Here is a 19,643-nt window from a genome sequence, read left to right on the forward strand (position 1 = left end):
TGGCTGATATGTGCTCTGCTCAGTGGCCACTGAGCACTTCCCCAAGTTTTATTGCAGATTTAGACAGCAAGCACTGCAGGGAGCAACATAAATGCAATTTGTGACTGACTCAACAGTAGAGATGAGAGGTTTGGCAGCTCTCAGAAAGTTTCCGACGTCAAAATATTGCAGGCTATTTTTGTCATTCTCACCTTACTAATTCCACCAAGCCATCCAAGCTTGGCACACATCACAGTGTCTCATTTGGCTGAAAGCTGTTCCATTTTCAAAGCAAACCATGTACCCTTCCTCCTGCAGAAAGAATGTTCAATAGCAGAAGGGCAGAGCTGTCATGCAAATGTAGTTGCTCAGCTCTAAATCGTCATCCCCTGAAACAGAGTATACAGATGAGTTATCCAGTTTGCAGGTGAAGCACCACAATATTTGTATTCACATCCACGCTCTCACCACAAACTCACAATATGAATAACTTTCATCAGTAAATCTGACAGACACTAAAATTAGGAGCTAGTTAGATCTAGAAGCCCATGTTTGAAACCGTGCAGTTCTTTGAGACCCTCTTTTTCAATTGTTGTGCAGCCCTGGAAGTGTTGCTCCAGCATTCAGCGTGCAGCCCCACTGATGTGGCTTCCAGGTTGGGTTTGGACCCATGTTCACAGTGACACCTCAAAGATGCTGATGACATCCAATGCAGTCCTCTGCATCTTCCCTTGACCATGGCAGCCACTTAGGACTGCAAGGTATACTGAGGTTTTTTGCTTTGTTTTTGTGGTCTGGATTCAGGATTTAGCTGAATGATTCCCAGGGAAGGATCCACCTTTGGCCATGAGAGTGGACTGCTCATCACTACCTTCAGAGAGCTGTCCCATGATCCTGGCATGCCTACCACCACTGCTCAATGCCAGCAGTGACCATTCCTCTCCAACACAAATACAACATGCAACTGCATGCATGATTTTTCCAGCTCAGTCCTTGTGTAGAGCTTTATGCAGGGCTGTCCTCCACTGTCTGCGCTGCAGAACCTAACTGTTAATATTCATGGCTTAAGAGGAGACTGATCCCTGGCAAAACTCCAGAGAAAGCTCCGTTGGTAGCTCCAAAGGCAAACTTGTGCTGATGCTTGTCTGCAGCCTGGAATTTAAATTCCCACATCCCCGTGAGAAATCAGAACCCATTGCAGTAGTAAACTGATGTTTTCCCTGCCTGCTCTCAAGTTCAAGCTCTCAGACAAGAGATACTTTTCACAGTTGTTGGCAAAGACTTCTCACCTGCAGAAGAAATTGCATGGGATGCAGTGCCATCACTTGGTCACCCATCACCTCTTATCTGAGGATTCTGTGGACATCTGTGACAGGGAGCAACTGCTTCCCTCCATACTACAAAGCCCAACAAGAAATAAATATCTTCCCTCTGAAGCTTGGACTTTATCTGGCCTAAGGTATTTGCAAGGTCTTCAGTAACGAAGTACAGCAGGAGGGAGGACAAGTGTATGAATTTCATGCAGATGCTATCATTTATTGTTAATGCCATGACCCATTGCTAACGCAGAGGGTTGTTATCATTCATGCACTGTGCCAGATAGCTACAGATGTGTCCAGAATACCAAAAAATAAACAAAACAAGACAAAGCCAGCTTGAGAAGACAGCAAACAGGCAAACACAAAAGGGAGCAAAGTAAGTATTCATCTTCTTTATAAACTGCATTTATTGTTTGTCTTCCCCTGAAGAACACCAAAGAAGCAGGATGATGAAAGAGAGAACAGGAGTTTATCAACAAAGAGGTTCTGGCAAGAAACCAAGTCACCTTTGGAGCTTCTTGCTCTGAACAAGAAACCATCAGTGCTAAGGTACAGCCATAAATGATTTTCACAATGGACTGGCCCAAACACTGAAATTATTCTGCAGGGAGCAGCTCTTCACAGGCTGATTGGATTCATACAGTCTCGAGCACTGAGGATACACCAGGGGCTAGTTTCATTTATTGGGTTTAGAAGAAGTATTTACAAATCTAAAACCATAAATCTGAGGTTTTGCTGCCTTAGCTAAAGAGCAGAAATGTAGCTAAGACTGATGCCAGCCAGGACTTTGCCTTCATCCTTGAGCTCTGTTGATTGATGGAGTTACATCCAGATCATTAAAAAACATACATTAAAAGAAGGCTTCTGACCTCCAAGGAGAACAGCCCTGAATGATTAAATGCTAAAAAAAGCCAACAAACACCGACAAACAAAACAGACAAAACACAACAAAAAACAACTACCAGAATTAAGCAACAAAAATAGGAAAGAAATGTACAGTAGCATAATATTGTGTAAACTGAAGGTCACTACATCTGGCCAACTGGTAATGAAGATGGTGACAGGTTCCATCATAAGCAATGAAGATGCTGAAGAAAGCTGATCACCTCATCACTATTTCTTATGGGTTATAGCAAAGACCCCAGGGCATCTGGCAGCCAGTAGTGGGTTTGGAGGGAAGCTGCTCAGACAGTTGAGATGTTCTATTTTGCACCAGGGTTGTGGTTGGAGGGCACAACCTCTGGGGAAGTCACCAGATACTGAAGGGGCTTCCTCTAAACCAAAGGCTAGCTAGCCTAGGACAGGGCATCCATTAGTTAGCAAACTCTCTCAAGTGTCAGTGAAATTTGGGCTATGGCTTCAGCCACTGGGTCATCAAAAGGGAACTCAGGAGGCTTCTAGTCCAACCTCTTGCTCAAAGGCTATGAGATGAAGTGAGGTTGCTTAGGGCTTTGTCCAATCTTGCCCTAAAACTGTAAGGGTGAGGACTGTATAACCTCCCTGGGCAATCACTTCCAATACTCAGCTGTCCCAGTGGTGAAAAAAATGTCATCCCAATTCCTTAATTCCCACCTGAGAACTGACATTCCCTAGAGGTTTTCAAAGAAAGGGTAGATGTGGCACTGAGGGCCTGGTTACTGCGCATGGTGGGCATGGGTTGATGGCTTCATTTGATGATCTCAGTGGTGTTTTCCAACCTTAATGATTCTATTATTCGAGGTTTAGGACATTAATCAATCCATCCCAAAGGAAACTTATAGTATGGCTTATATCAATGGCCCTCTTGACCTCTCTCTCTCTAGTGACTGTAGGAAGATCCTGGGCTACTCATGCAGAAGACGACACCTCCAGCAAGATGTATAAACCTAGGGATGATGCTTCCTGTCCTGTCTTCCTCTTTCTCACTATCCTCCAAACACACTTCTCTTCATTTTGTCCCCTCGTGTCAAAAGTTGTCTGAGAAAAAGCTGGTCCTGAAATGCCATCTCAACCTCCAACTTAGCGCTTTCTTAGTGATGCAAAATGGAGTGCATTAAGCCATAGGTCTCCAAGGATTCCTGTGAGCTGCAGGTGAGTTTGGTAAGCCAATCCATTTTCTTGCATATGCAAGACACTGTTGGCATCTAAATTAAACAGCATGGATTGGTCCAGCTTGCTCAGGGTGCAACATCCAGTGTCCTTCCATAGCACTCCAAGCACACGTGAAGCTAATGCAGGGTGAGATCACTATAGGCAATAAAGTACAATTTGTTGTGTAATTACCACAAAGCATAGTGGCTTGTATACTTTAAAGGGCTCATTAATTTGAACTAGTCTCTTGTTTAGCTGTTACTTTTACGCAGCCTCACTCATCACAGAGTCAGACCCCAGCGCACCCCATTAACGCTGCGCCGGCTGCCAAGCATTGCTCTTCCCAGCTCATGGGGACCAGCTGGCAAGGCAGCAACTGGAGATTAGGGCAGAACACGAGGTGTGAGCCAGTTGCTAATGTCACTTCACTGTTTTGGCTCCTGCAAGGACAGATCAATCCAGGTAGCTTTGGGAGCAGTAAACTCGGTTTGTAAATGCAACTGCTCTGCTGACACCCTTTCTGCATTGTGCACTGAAGCTATCAAACAGGTGAGAAACACAAATATAAAACCCGTTTGATGTAATCCTCTTTCTTTTCCAGCTCATCTGTAGGAGGGGTTGTCTGGGCACAGAGAAATTAGCATTGTTAGTTTGATGCATGCCAGGCTATCTATATGCGTTCGAGAAATGCAACACAATTAATTAGCCTCGGAAAAAAAAAGCATTTGAAGTGTTTATTGCAGGATCAAGCTCCCGGTTTTATAAGCAGATGGGGAAATAAAGTGCTAGGAATGACATGGAGAAAACAGCTGCACTGGGACCAGAAGCCTGATTCATAATTCAGCAGACTAATCAGCGAACATCTTCTGCAGTTCCTCAGCTGTAATGGAAGAACGTGAGGAGGCAAACGATTAGGCTGCTTTAGTTCTTAAAGAGCTTGCTACCAATTAGCTTCCCTTCTCTGCTGCCTGCGTACAGAACTAACGATGTGGCCCATGTTATTGAAGAGACAGAGAAAAGTAGGTCAGCCTAAAATAATTGTCTTAACGATAAACACACTGAGGCACAATTTCAATACGGCTCGCTGAGAATTAATTAGAAGAATAAAGACCTGTTCACACCCGCTTTTCTGATCGCTGGCATTCTCCTTCATGAAGAGAAGGGGCCAATGTTTGTTGCGGATGCTGCTGGGGCTGGGATTGCCTTTTTTCTAATGACTGCAGAGCCAGTTGTGGTGGGGAATCATCTCTGCACAGATCTGTGTTCAGGCCGTGGCTTTGCAGCCTGACTGCTCTGTGCCCATTGCAAGCACCTGGAAAAGGCACCTCTTCATTATAGGGGACAGCGTTGTGGCACCTGCCTGCCCGTGCTGATAGAAGAGAAGGCAGCCAGCCATTAGATGCCTATGGTGGGGTGAACAGTAGGGAGCTGAGTGCTCGAGGGGGAAGTGAGCCCTAGAGTAGAATCATAGAATCATTAAGGTTGGAAATGACCTCGAAGATCATCAAATCCAATCATCAGCCCATCCCCACCATGCCCACTAACCATGTTCAAAGCATGGATTTCTCCTTTGATCCCCCCACCCTGCTCAGGCTTGCATACAACCCACACACCATGTTCTCCTATGGAGGGGAAGCCAGACCTTCTCAAGGAATCACTTTCTAAAAGCCTTCTCAGAGCACAAACCTCTGATTAAAAGGAAGGAAAGTCATTTTCCATGTCTCCTTTCAAGAACTGTATTACTGAGTCTTTCAATAATTACTGAGCTAATCTGAGCTAATCTGACATTCACGATCCTCTCTAACTGATGGGCTTGACTTCAGTCATTCATTCAGTGCCACATAGAATCTGATTAATAAGATGTTACTTAGTGGAACAGAGTTCCTCTTCTTCCCCAAGGACATTATAATTTTAGGAATAATTTAAATAATACAAAGGATAGCAGGTAATTGGCAGGAGATCTTGTGCTGCTTTGAATTCACAGGCATTCTAGCCACCAGGAGAGGTCTTTCCCAAAAGATCATTTGATGTCATTGAGGGGAGGCAGCCAGGAAGGAGCAGGTGGGAATGCAGCAGGCAGAAGTCAGCACTGAACACAGACCCAGGTCTGTACAGTCAGAAATATATGAAAGGTTCACAGAACCATAGAATCATTAAAGTTGGAAAAGAGCACTAAGATCACCTAGTCCAACCACCAGCCCATCACCACCATCCCCACTAACCATGTCACTCAGTGCCACAGAGCTTCTCACTGTTCCTCCCAGTGATCACCACCAATCCAATCCCCAAAGAGGGATGGAAGTGCTCCATGTGTGTTGATGAGGCTATTTCTATGTCACACTGGAATGCCCAGCATCCTCCATGGATTTCACCCTTGAGCAGCAGAGCCTGTGCAGGACCAGGCCCTTCTAACAGCCTTTTCCATTGGGATCCACAGAACCCATAGCTGCTGTTGTGGGGCAGGGAATCTCCGCTTTCTTCTGTCCACTCCAGTCCAAACCTACATATTTTCCAAGATGTTATGTACAATTTGATGTGCCAAGAGAATATGGCAAAGAAAACAAAACCAACATTGATATACATATATATATATATTATTATTTTTTTAATTGCACCTAAGCCTAGAGAAGAACAGATAACAGAAGAGGAATGAAAATGCTGAAACACTGACAGTAGTATCTTATCTCTTCGTTACAACTGTGCCTGTCGTGGTGAAGTTGAGCTCAATGTCTCCATGCTGACAGCCTGCACAGTGCATGCCTTCTGAGCCTCCAGCTCCTGCTGTCTTTTACAAAGAGAATATTAATGTTCCTTCTGCCATGCCAGATACAGGGCTGTAGACCACATGCAGTTTATTAGAATTATCCCAATAGATCCGAAATTAATTTGATGTCTGCAAGTGTGATTTGTCTCATGGACATTTGTGGGTTAATTAATATCCGGTTGACTTTCACCGAGCCCCGTGCACTATACATTTGAATTTAAACATTAAAGGAAAAAATAAAGGAAAAATATTACCACATAAGAAATGCATGCTAAGAGTGCCATGTATATTACCCTACTTCTTACCATGGTCTCAGCTCCCACAGTCAATGCTGTGTGCCACAGCTCTTTGTGTCATTTGAATCATTAAGGTTGGAAAAGACATCTAAGATCACCAGGTCCAACCATCAACCCATCTTCACCATGCCCACTGACCCATGGCACTCAGAGCCCTGCGTGTCCACACAAAGCCCCAACCCTGCATCTCGTGTCCAACCGGAACCCATGCAGAGTGACCATCTCAGAGCCCCCAGCACCCAGTGGTGTTGATGTGCACAGCCTTCCTCCCTCAGCAATCTCCTTCTGTCTCCCTGAACTCATCCCGAGCTTCTGGTGCCTACATCTGAGACGTTGGGTGGCTGAAAGAACACCTCGCCCTATCAAAATGGTTTTTGGGAGGAGGATGAGGGGGTTAATTAAAGAAACTAAATCAGAACTTCGGAGACCTTGGGGTTTTAGAACTTGAGAACTTTATCAAATCAAACGCTTTTATTGCTCAGAACAACATAAAAATGAAGAAAAAGCAAAAGAAATTCAGCTAATGAAAAGCTGAATAACTTAATTGGGAAAATATTTCTCAGTAAACACTGGTGTGATGTTAGGTGCCAAGCCTTTTTTCTCCAAAGCTCTCACCCACTGCTTTTGCATTCCCTTTGCCACCTGCTCCCCAAGGCATTCTGCAGGCTTGCTGTGCTGCCTAGACCCACCTCCTCCACTGCAATTCACCATCCCTGCTGGATTGTTTTCAGCTAGCTCTTACTATATTAATTATCAAGAAGGATTAGGAAACATGGCCTCTAATGCCTTCAAAGCCATAAAACAAACAAGCAGAGCTCAGGGCTAAATTCCTGTCCCAGTGTCTGGGAGGACTTACCAGGTGGCTGATGCACGTGCAGGACTGGCAACAAGTGTGGAGGATCCACGTTGCTATTGAGGAAATCTTTGTACCAAACAAGGACAAATCAGAACACGTACTGGTAGTTTTCCAGCCCTCAGAATAACCATCCTCCACCATCATTAGCAGGGCCAGTCCTCCATCACTGGATTAACCAGTTCTTTGCTGACAATGGTTTATTTAGAAATTGAGCCATGTCATGTGTGTGCTACCACCATATGCCTTTCAGATGTTAGACAGGAGACTTAACGTGTAAGTCCTTCTGCAGCTGAGGAGTGCTTCCTAGAGAGCAAGCACTGCTCTGAGAACCACAGCTGTGACTCCCTGCTGCTCCATCCCTCACATGGCAGCACCAGGAGTTCCAACTTTCCTAGTCTGACTTTTAGAAACGAAAAGAGTAACAAAAGGATGTTGATTTCAGTGGTACGTCTGCTTTGATCTGCATAGCAAGTGCCATCTGCAACATTTGTGGGGTGCTGCCCACAGCAGCCTTATGGCCAGACCTGGTTGCATTGCTCTTTCCCCGCAGCTGCTATGGGCAGAATTAGGGAGAGCTGGGCCATGGCTGATCTCAGATTGTGGTTTGTCTGATTGTGCCCCAAACAGCTTCTGCTAATATTATTTTTGTGATAGCCCAGCTGATGTTATGGCATTTGGACTTGCCAGCTTATGTTTGGTGGCAAAGACCAAACATCTAGCATTTGCAGATATATTTGTCTGCCCCCCTGGGGAACCTTTTCCATGGTGCCAGTGACCAGTCCAACTCAATGGTTGATTTTATTCACTTTTGCAGAATTTGCAGATGCTGATTTTGGCAGGGGCTGTCAGAGGAATGCTCCTACCCTGGCCTAACTGCATATAAATATGCAAAGACCTGAACCAGAGAGGAAAGAAAGAGGTGAAAATACTGATAAGCCACCTTGTACTATAATGATACATTATAATGAGAGGTAGGGAAAGCTATTGCTATTGTATGACATAGGCAGCAAGTTGATTAATGCAGCAGATACCGACAGTTGTGGCATACTGGAGGAGGAAACTATTTCCCTGCTCGCTAAGAAGCAACCAACACAGCATACTGTTGCCTTAATAATTAATTAATATCATCAGCGTGCCAGGATAAGGAAGAAAACTCATCTCCTGTCAGGTTGTTAGCTCTCCGTATCTTTCAGTACCAAGTAAAGGAACTTTTTCAAGAAAATAAAAAGAGGAAGGCTCGCTGCAAAAAAATTACAGCGTATGTCAGGCTGGAAGGAACCTGTATAGGTTATTTCCTTAGTGATTCTGTGATTCTCCTTAATGATTTTATGATTCTATTCAGATTGGATATTAGGAAACACAGGCTGCCCGGGGGTGGTGGAGGGTCACTGTCGCTGGAGATGTTCCAAAATCATGGAAATGTGGCACTGAGGTCAGTTGGGCACGGTGGGGACGGACTGGGGATGGTTGGTCTTGGTTGATCTTAGAGGCTTTTTCCAACCATAACGTTTATATGATTCTACCATTTGATCCAACCTCCTTGCTCAAGCAGGTTGGTCAGGAGCCTAGGGCTGTGCCCTGTTGGACTTTGTCTGCCACCAGTATTTCCCATCAGTCATCTCGTCCTGCTCTCCAAGGTGCTTCCCACCAACTCGTTGTGCTGGAAGCAGCAGAGCAGATCCAAAGTGATCAAAAGCAAATTAGGGATTCCTGGCAATGATCTCACAGGAAGGCACAGCAAACTTTAAGTAATTATGTTGTTACAGTTTATTGGGTATATATTAGTTTAAAACTGATTATTAAACCCCACAGAAGATACTTAAAATAATTATTCTCCTTTGGAGAGACAAGCTTGAAATAACAATTCAGACTTGCAGAATAGCATTAGCAAATAATATAATATTAAATATAATGCAAATGCTCGCTGACCCTGGGAGAAGTACACATTGCTGCTGTCCCAGCAGAATGGTGAGGTAAGGTCTGGACCCCAAAATCCCAATACACTGAGCTCAGTGGACCTCAAAATCCCAACACACTGAGCCCAAAGGCAGCAGGTGGGATGCTCTCCGCGCAGAGCTGTGGCACTGCTGCTGGGCACTGCGACCAAGGCTGGATATTCATGTTGTCCCCACCTCCATGGGATGGCCTGGCACAACCCGAGCCCTATTTTCAAGCTATTCTGTCCCAGAGTCCCGCAGAGCAGGCTGATGAGTGCCCCAGGGGTCTCTTTTCTGCTCACCCACCAATCCCCCCTCCTGGGGTTTTCTGCAGAACAATTATTCAACAGAAACATGGAAAAAGCAAACACACTTCTGGCTTGAATTTCAATAGACAGAGGAATCTCTATTACCAGAAACAGTGCAGCATTGAGAATAGGGATCCAGTGAAACCATTCTCTCTGCTGCTGATTTATCTTCTTTGCACACATGCAAATAGAACGCCCATGCTCAGCCTGCTTTGCAGCACAGGGTGCAGGCAGGATGGGAAGGAGGTCACACTCACTATTCCAAATTGGTTTATGTATCTTGCTAAATCAGATTACAGGCGCCAGACAAGAGATTTAAAATAAATTGAATATCAAAAATTTAAATACATCTTATGAAACTTCCAGCTCCTACATGAGCACAGCTTTCAAAATAATGAAGGGATGTTAAATATGCATCTTGGGATATTTCTGCCAGCTATAACCTTTAACAGCCCTACACACCGTGCTGAGAAACTGAACTCATGCATATTCTCTGTGCACGTCCCTGCTATCATAAGTGCCACGAGTATCGCTGATTCATGTTCAGCCAAGTGCCCCTTTCTCCATGCCTGGGAAGTTGTCCAGTGAGACCCATCAAACGCTGTGTGCTTCCAAGCTTTCTGAAAGAGGAAACCCCCAAAACAATGATTATGTCCAAAAAAAAATCCCAAGGGCTGCCCACCAGCCTTTGCACTTGCAGCATAAAAGCTCTGGGCCTATTTCTGGGGTTTTACAGCTCATCTTCTTTATGCTTAATAAAACTGGGGGAGGTATTTTGAAAAATATGTTAAAAAAATACACCTGGGAGCGAGCTCAGGGGAAGGCTTCACTATGTTTATTGTGATTAAATAGTAAAAAGGCAGATGATACACAAAAAGAATATTCGCTATTACTTCAAGAAGTCTCTCAACACCTTCACGGCAAGATGTCAACAACTCCCGTGCTGGAGAAGAAATGGGGAAAATCATTCAATAAAAGGCCTTTCTTGAGACACAGCAGCTCTCATTGAGACCCCACAGAGCCCACTGCAGGGGCAGAAGACCAGCACATCATTCTAAATACTGGAAGAAAATCAAAGCTGGGCTGACTGTCAGATCAAAAAGTCAGAAGAAGACAAAAATGAGGTTTTGCTTGTAACCAGTGGAAGAAACAGGAACATCACACATCCTGCCCACTGACTGCCCCTACAAAGCATCTATTCCTCTCTTTTGGCCATAGGAAAAGCCAGAGAGAGTATTTCATCCGCAGATATCTGCACTGAAGAAAGAAAAACGTGGTGAGCTGACTCACACTCCTATGCTTCAGCCTGTGCTGCAGTATTTGACAGCACTGCCCAACATTTTCATCTGAAGACTATCACCAAGCAGAATTAATGATGTCCCTACAGATCTGGGGAGTTCTTTTATCAATAATTCACACGGACCTGTGCCATTTAATGGAGGTGTTTCTAATATGTTCCACCACGATTATTCTCAGCATGAAATAACACAGGACAGAATTTAGAATTAAGTATTGTTGACAATGGTAGCCAGCACTAGGGCATCTACTGAGATAGTGAGTGAGGACTGACGAGTAAATTCATTATAAGACCTGACTGCTTGGTTACAGGACTTAACCAACGTTTTAAATGTGCTAAAAGTAAAGTGAGAATGATGCAGCCAGAACCAAGATGGCACAGCGTCGAAGTCTGTGTTGGAGGAGAGTGACCCGAGGGCATCAGAGGGATGGTGGAAACCAAAGCACTGTGAGCTGCCAGCACACAGTTCAGCAAAGAGTAAGATGGAGATCAAAGGGAAAGAACATTAAGTATTTTCTCTGGCATTAGAACAATTACACTGTCACTGGCTCATAAATCTACTCCTAAGTCCTGGGCTTACAAAGGCTGTTGACCCATTGGAAGGAGACCAGAAAACCACAGCAAAAAATAACTAAAAGTTGGAAAATCTTTACATAAGAAGTTCAGAATGGTCAGCGTTTCTCTGGTTGATGCAACCTTCGAAGGATCACATTGGTTTGAGACAGTGGGAACCACCTGGAGGAGGAAGAACAGGTCAGGTTGGTCCTCTCTGTAGGCAGACTTCCAAACTCCTTGGGGCATCGTGCTGAAAGCACGTGGTGCAATCACTTTGCTTCCATCTCAGTGCAGTCCCCAAAGGTGTTTTGAACAAGAGAAAGATGGCCTTGCAATCAGGGAAGAAAGAAAAACAGCTGGACTAAAAGCTAAACCTCCTCAAGAGTGAGTGAATGGTACAACAGATGTACCTGTGACATACTCCTAAGCTCTAGATCACCATTCAAAAAGGAACAATTTCAAGGAAAGAAAACCACAATTATTTCATTTTTCTTCCTTGAAAAATCTTCATTTTTACTCTAATGCTTTGATCTGGACATCTACCTGTGCAGCCTGCTGTAGGGAGCCTGCTTTGCACGATGGTTGGACTTGGTCTCTAGAGCTCCCTTCCAACCCCTACAATTCTGTGATTCTGTGATCTTCCTGGTAAAGAGAATCTACCTGCAAGAAGATTTTTGTCTCTGCCTTCAAATTCCTGAAAATTCTAACAGCAAATACACAGTCTGAGTTAGATCTCTGGGATATTAACAGGGACACTTAGATATTGCAACCTAATGTCCAGTCCATAGCTGGGTAAAAGATGCCACAGCAGTCCAAGAAAAGTCTTTGTAATTAGCCATTAAGCCCAACGATTGCTGTTCACTAAAGCCCATGAAAGGCTATTTCTAATTATATTGACATTATTCTGCCTGCATTTCAGCCTGCATGTTTTCTATTAAGATTATTTATGCGTTCCTTAAAGAAAGGCCTCACAGCCCCTATTTGCCATTCCATGACGGCTGCATTAACTTTATCTAATGGGACGTTTTAGCTATTAAACATGGAACAATTCCAGTTTAAGCATACTTCAGAAAGTCAGACATTAATTACGGCAACAATCTTAGGAGAATTAGAGACAACTAATTAATGGGCTGCCTCATTGTTTGTCAGAAGTGATTTCTTCTGATAGGAAATATAGCTGAAGACCAACTCTACAAATGCAAAATAATCATGCCTCAGAAAACACACTTCCAGAAAATTTGGCAATGATTTCCACTGGGAATAAAAGCTACTCAGAAAGGCACCTCCAAGCTGTGCTGTGTTCTGATCCCTGTATCTAATTCCACTTCTCACTTCTCATTAAACTTTCCCACAGCAGGGCTTTTTGTTGGTTGGTTGTTATTGTTATAGTTGTATGGTTTGTTGTTGTGATGTTATATTTTGGACACCAGACTACATTATTTTGGAATTCTGTTCTTCAATTTTGGAATTTGGAGATGGAAAACATACACATCTATATACATCTATTTGGGAGAAAGAAAGAAAAAAGAAGGAGGACAATGAAAGAAATGTATCCTTACATTTCTTTCTTACAATCCTTATCTTTGGAAGACCAAAGATGGTCTGAGCAATGCTCCTATGGCTCCTACGGTTCTGACCTCAGAGCCTAAGGGATGTGCAAAGCTCAAGAAGAAACAGCCACAGCGAGTAGATTCTTCCCTTCTGCTCAGATCCAACAGAGCATTTTCCCTACATTGCCATAAATATCCCTTCCACCCCTCCCTCATCTTTCGATTTATCAACTCCCAGTCCTATGTGACAGTGAGTATGACACATAGCTCAGGTCCAGAGCCCATATATCAGCAAGCATCAAGCCAAAGAATTCAGGAAGGGCTTTCTGGAGTAATTTGAACATTAGAAAATAGGGCTTTTAGCACAAGACAAAAGAGGTCTGTTTGTGGTTTTCATCTGATGGCTCCTGAAGACAGAGGAGAACCAGTGGGCTGCCATTACAAGTCTCTTCTGTCCAGCCAGGAGATTGCTGCCTGGCACAGACAGACAGACAGCTGTGTTAAAGATCTGAGCAGCCATAGAGCACTGGGTTGCACAGAGATTATTCTAATCCTTTCATTAGCTTAAATCCTGCTTTTCTCCAGCATAGCTGATACTGTTATCAGGAGAAAGGAGTCAGTGGTGCAGGAGCACTCTCATCCCCTTCTGCCAAGGAGATGGAGCTGGGAATAATTCCCGTTGTTGAATGTGGATGAATGGAGCACGATTGGCACCGTTGGCCTTTCTGTTAATCACACCAGAGTGGATGGAGATGCTCCGTGCACACACAGCAGCTTTGGAAAGGAGAAGCAAAAGTCTCAGAAGACATTTCTTAATTAGGAAGGTTTCATTTCTACAGATTAACATTTTTATTATACTCATTAATCATCCCTTCCCATGTTCTACCAGCACACAGCTATGTGGGAACATGGAGCATCGCCCTCCATTGCAGGGTGCAGGCAGCTCCCACTCGTCTCTTGGAGTCCTCCAGGAGATGCCAGCTCCCACCTGAGCTGAGAGGTCTCCCTGTCACCTAAGTGCTGCTGACCAGCAGTGTGAGACCAGCCCTTGGCCCAGTGGAGTGATAGGCACTGAAGCCCAGGGAATCTGTCCCATGTCTTATGAGGGGTGGCTGAGGGAACTTGGATGGTTCGGGCTGGAGAAGAGCAGGCTCAAAGGAAATCTCATTGCTCTCTCCATCTCCCTGAAGGGAGGCTGTAGTGAGGTGGGGGTCTGCCTCTGCTCCCACGTAACAGCGATAGGAGAAGAGGTGATGGTTTTTAGTTGCACTAAAAAATTACCCCTGGCCCAATGTCTCCAACCCCTGTACCCAATTCCAATGGTTCAGCTCCGTCACAGTGAGCCAGGGTCACTGCATGCCCCTGGTGCTTCTCCTGACCCAGATGGCTGCTGCTTGGCAGTGACCCTATATCCAGAACCCAGTGCAAGCTCGAAGCATTCAAATACAAGCAAATCATTGCCATGCTGTATTTTTCCTGCTAAATCAGAACTGTCCTGTCAGAAAGGCGGAAGAGTGGCTTTTGCACAGCCACCACGATGAAAGAAACCCATCAGCCTCTCACATTCTTACACAATGACCTGCTTTCTGATCCAGAGAAGGGAGGGGATCCACAGTGCGCTGCAGCTCACCGTCCCCAAAAGCCACACATGGCCAAAGGAAGGGAGCACTTGGGCATGCAGTAGAGAGGCGTTCTGAGAGACTGAAGCAGAGCAGGGGGACCTGGAAGCACAGAGCTAAAGACAGCCAGAAGTCAGGATTTGTTAGAGCGATGCTTCCTCTGGGCACGGAAGGAGAAGATTATGGCAGGATTTACAGTCATGTGCAGTACGAAATCTGCCATCCATCACACTGATGTCTCTAAGAGGCTTCCCATAATTAGAGATCTCATTTTGGAGCTTCATGCCCATCCAGTTTCTGACAGAGCATTTATATGGCCCTCCCTCTCCTCGAATCCAACTGAACACATGATTTTTCTTCATCTATGACTACCAACAAGACGTGCTTGCTGGAAGCCGTTGGCCAGCAGCCAGAAGTCACACCAGAAGTGGCTGCTTTTCAGTGCTCCATGAGATAAGATGTTTGTGAATACCTAAGGCCCGTTCAGGAGGATGCATGACACTCACCTCCCCCAGTGTCTCCCCAGTTCTGCAGAACTGAACTGGATTCAGCCTAGGGACGTCCCAGCAGCAGTCCAACTTGTGGCCCTTGCACTAACCAACAAATGCCCGTTGCACATCCATCACTCCACTGCCATAGATGTCCATCAAAGCCAGCAATGCTGCCAGCAGCTTTTCTCCCATCCCATCCATGGGGCAGCGAGCAGCTGCATCCCCTCTAAGCAAGTGTTCTTGGTTGCATTTCTTTTGCCCCAGAGCTATTATGATATCAATCTGCATTGCAGAAGGTTTCTATCTAATAAGGCATCTAATCATATGATTGAATTGCTTTGTGTCTTTCAGGAATATCACATCGTGACCTAGGTGGAGTTCAGAAAGTAGTCAAAGACCCTCAACAAGCCAGGTGGAATGGCAGATGCTCATTGAAAAATCATGCTGACCATGTGCTGTGGTCACATAGGGGTGCCCAGCTGCCACAGTGACTTCCTTGCTCTGTGCCACAAAGCAAGATGCAAAAGGCACCACAGCTGAACTTACGGCATCATAGTGGCATAACTTCAAAGCAAATGCATTTCTGATCCATCTCACTGTGGATGGCCATCTGTGGCTCAGAAAGAAGCCTAGTTTTCCCTGAGACCCAGGTGCCTCATTACTTTTGTTTTTCCCCTGGAAGAGCCAAGTTTCTGCTCCCATGAATGGGCATGAAGAAAGAGCAGCATGGAGGAAATGAGCTCTACCTGGCCTTGGGCATCCCCACAGCAGGGAGGTCCCTCCCAGAGCTCATCGATTTGTTGGAGGTTACTGACAAAGATATCAAACTCTGCAAAGCACAGGGAGCTGCTCTGCTAGATGCATGGAGCTGTGGAATAAGATGCCTGGTTACCTTTTAGGCTTCCAAAGACAGATGACTGTTAAACATTAACCCCATTTCCCCACTAAGCAGGCAAGTGAGAACACCAGATCTTCTCTTCACATCCCTACTGTAACTCAGGCAATGACGACTCTGGGAGACCAACTGTTTTCAGAATGAGGTCCCACCATAGAGCTCAGGGCTGGCATAAGTGCTGGCAGGAGATAATCAAATTGTACTCAAGCAGATGCAATAACAGAGAAGATAAATGGGTGGGAGCTAGGAAGGAAGCAGCAAGAATGAATAGGGACTGCAAGACCCAATAGATTAAACAAGATAAAAAGCAATAAATATGTACATTTCTAGCAAACCATGATTAATGGGAAACAGAGGATGTTGCAAGTAGTTTATCAGAGCCGGAGGGAGGAGCTGAGAGTAACAGAGCTAGTGAGAGGGTACAGTGGCCCTGTGTTGTCTGGATGAGTGGTCAGAAGATGGGTTTTATAATGGTTCCATCCAGGAGAGTGCAGGAGACTGCTTGAGGTGTTCACAGAGTGTGGCCCCCTGAGCTCTAAGCTCATTTTCCTTGGGGAAATGTAGGGTTGGGAGGGGGCAAACTGCACATGCACCAGGAAGAAGTCCTGATGGCCAAGAGAGCTCTAGCTCTGAGGCTGCAGGGATCCAAGCTGTTAGCCTGGGCTTATAGCAGATGGGAGGATGAGGAAGGCCCCACATGAAGGCTTTGCTTCTACAGTGCTGGCTTCACTAAGATGCTATGGCCAAGTCACAGTGCTTGGGTTTTTTCCACCAGTGCTGCTGCAGACACTGTTCATGCCCTGTGATGCTCAGCTTGTGGCATGAGCCCTACCTCTTATTCCTGGGAGCACAGCAAGCCTTCTCTGTGACACTGTAATCTATTTGCAACACTCTACAGCCTTGCAATAATCCCATCTAGGCTGTGCTCTTAATTAAATCAATTTTGCTAAGTAATTGAATTAAAAGAGCCATTTATAGAGAGGCCGGATGTCTCAGGTCTTCGTGCATCCTTTGAGAGAGCAAAGCTTCAGTACCTTCAGGCAGGACCTGACTGTGACAGGGATATCCCTGTGGCTCCTCAGGGCAGGAGGGCTCTTGCTCTGCTCTTTGTAACATGCTCCAGCACAGCAGCCTCCTGGGTACAGCTGGGGCACCAATCTGGAGCAAGAGAGCTCACCTCTGCTGTGATAACCACCACAAGGTGGATGTTTTGGGAAGCAGTTAGTGGAGGAACTGTCATTTCCCCACCATGCCTTGCCAGATAAAGACAAAAGGAAACCCCCAGCTTTGTCTCAACGTGGATTTCAGCTCCTTAATTACAGGCACTGTGACACCAGGGAAACGTTTCATTTCAGAATGAATAAAAGATTTGATTATTTTCTTTTTTTACCTGAATCACTTCAGGGATTTGCTTGTTTTTTAAATAAACACACCAGCATTGGTTATGAACAATAATGCCTGCTGTCATTAGTGCAATAAAGATAAGATTAGCATTCAGAGGGGCAATTTTCAATTTGCCTACAGGTAGCATTTAAAACCTCTCCATTGGGTCTTTCTCATTCTCCAGGCTGCTATCCTACCTAGCTCAGGCAATAAAGTGCAGGAATAACAACAAAAAAAAAAATAGAAATAACCATGCTTAGATCACATTATTTTTACAAAAAGCAATCAAAAGGGCTGAGTTCCTATAGACAGAGGCTGGCAAAGCCCATCCCTCAGCCTTCAAGCATTGATTGAAAAAGATAAGTCCTTACAATTATGGACTTCTCACGCCAGAGACACCATGGGACACCATGGCCAAGGGAGAAAACAAACCTCATCTTGTGGTTCCTGGGGCTGAGTTTTACTCCAGACTGATTGGGCTTTGATGGGGAGGACTTGCAGGAGCACAGAATGTTTTTTTCCCCCCCACACACAAAATGGGGACCGAAATGAGCCAGCATACTTGAGAATTGAAAAATCTTTCTGACAGCCCATCTCCAGCAAGAGACAGAGAGATTAGTGCTGGCTTTATCCTTTGGGATTATCCCTGCTTGTGTTTTTTTAATTTACTCACTGTTACAGATAGGTGCTTTGAACATCTACATAAATAAGTGATTCAATTGCATAAATTCTCCATCAGATTTAATTCTCACATATTAAAGAATTACCTTGTAATACCATTTGTGCCTGCATCTCGTTAAACAGATCTGCAGAAGATTTCTTTTCTCTCAGTATTACATTTAAGACACATGTTAGTAACACAAAACAATGAATTAAGCACTAATGAGAAGTAAAACCTAGTGGAAACCAAGTGCCCAAATCACTGTTTGGTACACACACTTGAGGTGGACCTTTGGCTGTGCTCTCCTCCATGGCAAAGGCACAACTCAGCAGTCTCCCTCTGTTCTTTGCCAGCACTGACCACTGATGTGTCCATGCCCTCCTTCCTGCTCTGCATCATCTGATGGTTTCTCACCGTTTCACAGAGTAGGAAAAACACACTTTCTCAATGTTGTATCAAAAGCAGAGAATTGCTTTGATCTTAGGATTCATTAAGCAATGTGTTTACAAAGCTGGTCCATGTGGTAGAAGCTCATGGCTGCATAAATACAGATAGAAGACATGTTTGTTTTTTTTTTTTTGTTTTTTTTTTTGTTTGTTTTTTTTAAGGTTGGTTGGCAATTGTTTACAATAGAATAAAATCGTGTTCCTCTGGGATTCACAGTGGATCCCAAGCTGGAAGGGACTCATGATGACCCATAAGCCCAACTGCTGACCCCACACAACACCACCCAAATCCTATCTCCTGCCCACTGTCCTGGGGAGCTGTGCCAGTGCTTGACCACCCTTTGGTGCAGGACCTTTTCCTAATCTCCAAACTAAATGATAGAATTTGGTGTGATTCGATTCACAGCTGTTATCATATTCAGATAATGGATATTCAGTCTCCTTTTGTTTGCCATTTTGGTTTCACAGCTCCATGCATTGCTTGCCTCCACCAGCAGGAAGAAAGGACATCTCCTGTTTGCTTTCAAGGAAAGGAAACATCTCCCACTTCTGCAAATCCCCACCTCCTGGAAAACTTGAGAGAACTGTAAGGACAGACCACACCATGTAGTCCTGCTCTAAGTGAATCCACAGAAGCAAAAGCAAGAGAGCACTGGAGCAGCTCTTGGGCAGGAAGAGACCATCTGGATCATCTCCAAAAAAAGAAAAAGTGATTTGTCCCTGGGTAGTAGGACACAGAACAATTTCATAGAATTGTTTGAGTTGGAAGGGACCCTTGAAGGCCACCTGGTTCTACTGCCTTGCAATGAACAGGGACATCCACAGCTCCATCAGTGCTCAGAGCCCCATCCCCGACCTTGAGTGTTTCTGAGACAGGTCATCCACCACCTCTTTTGGTTTGAAGTCATTTCCCCTTGTCCTGTCAGTGGGTCCTATGAAGATCATGCTCCTTCTTTCCAGATCTAAGCACCCAAAATTGCCTTCTCATTCACTGCCTCCCATTAAGCACCTCACCAGCAGGCTGATTTGTTGGCTTCTCTCCCTTTTGACAGCAGCCAGAGACCCCATGCTTTAGGCAAAGCACTGCAGTGTTCGCTAAGTATAGATTGTGCTTCCCAGCAAACCATCTGGGATCTTCCCCACAGCTCTCTCTTGCTAATTGTTTGGGTTTCCTATTGCAGGCCTGGGTCACTGGTAAATTCCCGGGTAAAGCAAGA

This window comes from Meleagris gallopavo, chromosome 17 (assembly GCF_905368555.1).
Source record: "Meleagris gallopavo chromosome 17, MGAL_WU_HG_1.1, whole genome shotgun sequence".
Taxonomy (NCBI): domain Eukaryota; kingdom Metazoa; phylum Chordata; class Aves; order Galliformes; family Phasianidae; genus Meleagris; species Meleagris gallopavo.